The 1,538-nt window shown below is 29.1% G+C and overlaps 1 long non-coding RNA gene across 1 annotated transcript; it reads left to right on the plus strand.

The window, feature by feature from the left end:
* The first annotated feature begins 881 nt into the window (after window positions 1–881).
* On the plus strand, window positions 882–1,334 carry LOC115284897. The gene is made up of 2 exons (XR_003905372.1): window positions 882–974; window positions 1,233–1,334. It is a non-coding gene; the product is annotated as an uncharacterized LOC115284897 (long non-coding RNA).
* Window positions 1,335–1,538: the final 204 nt, after the last annotated feature.

Genomic DNA, 1,538 nt, shown 5'->3' on the forward strand with positions numbered 1-1,538 from the left:
AGTCGGGTCCTTCACTGACTGAGCCACCCAGGCACCCCAGCTTAGGTGTTTTTTGTTTTGTTTTTTTAAACAAATTTTGGGGTTATGTAATGAGATAAATCTGTGTAGAATTTTATCTCCTTTCTCATTACTGGTTACTGCAGCCATTGTGTTGTTAATTTTTCCCTTCCCAATCAGCACAACTATTTCTAAATCAATAGACTCATGCTGCTAAACAAATTTCAAGTATTTTAAGACAATTAAGGAAGTTTTCTAAATACACAAGACTAGAATCAGTATAATGAATACCTTATATTTTTTAGCTTAATGTCCATAATGCTTTAAAAATATTTTGCTCTTGGATTATAGTAAAACATTTTGAATGTTTGAATAGTTTGAATAATTTTCTAGTCTTGTTCACAATCCATAGAAATCTGCATATATATACTTAGGGTGATAATCTTACACATATGTATATATCATCTATAGATATGAAAAAGACATCTTCAGTTTTATAATCTACTTTTTGATAGTGTACTATGAATACTTAATATAGTGATTTAGAGTAAGAATTGGAGAAATCGGAGTTTTAATAGCAAGGATTGTTGGTTAATAGCTGAAGACTATGGTTATGTTTGTGGTGCAGATTGCCATAAATAGAAACTTGTAAATTTTTAGAATAGAATTTAGTAGATTTCCCAACAGTACTAATACAAATAATTTCAGATCATCACAACAAAGGCTTATTGTTTTGGGTTGTAAAATAGCTTTCTGTAAAGTGATTCGGGTTGTCATTTTGCTATCTATTCTACTGCCTGACAGAAGATAGACTGGCGGTAAATGCAGGTTGAATGAATAATATTTTTGTCCTTTTTTTTAAAAAAAAAAAATGCATGTAGGTAATCTTAATCTTACAATTCCATGGAAAAACCTGTATACTCAACCAGTTGAAGCTTTCCTGGGAGACATTTATTTACTCATAGTGCCTTCTTCTAGTAAGTCAAATTTTAAACCTTATAACTTAAAGTACTTTTATTTGTGGGTGTAAAAATCTATATATCTGATAATTGTATTCAAAATACGTTTTGATGAATATTTTGAGATTTTTTTATTTAAAGTAGCATTTGGGAATTTAAATTGGTTTTTACTCTAAATTTATGCAAACTTTGAATTAGTGATTATTTTTCAAGTGTATGTTTTGGAATGAGTATACTTAGGTAGTTAAATGTTCTTTTTTTTTGTGCTTCCTGTAGAAATAAAATACGATCCTGTAAAAGAAGAAAAGCAACTCTTGGAAGCAAAGCAACTTGAACTTAAACGAATAGAAGAAGCAAAACAAAAAGTAGCTGATCAAGGTAAAGGAAACCGTAAATAGGAATGGTAATGAGAAAAGGAGAGAATACCTAAATATTTATCACATGTAAATATTATTTATCTCTGGAGGCATTGAAATTATTTAACAAATATGAGAGAATCTCATTATATGGGGAATTTTAATGTGGTTTGTGTATTTTTATCATGTTTACAGAAATTTTACTTAGAGAAACTTACATTTGACA

The sequence above is a fragment of the Suricata suricatta genome, unplaced genomic scaffold (genome assembly GCF_006229205.1).
Source record: "Suricata suricatta isolate VVHF042 unplaced genomic scaffold, meerkat_22Aug2017_6uvM2_HiC HiC_scaffold_2535, whole genome shotgun sequence".
Lineage (NCBI taxonomy): Eukaryota > Metazoa > Chordata > Mammalia > Carnivora > Herpestidae > Suricata > Suricata suricatta.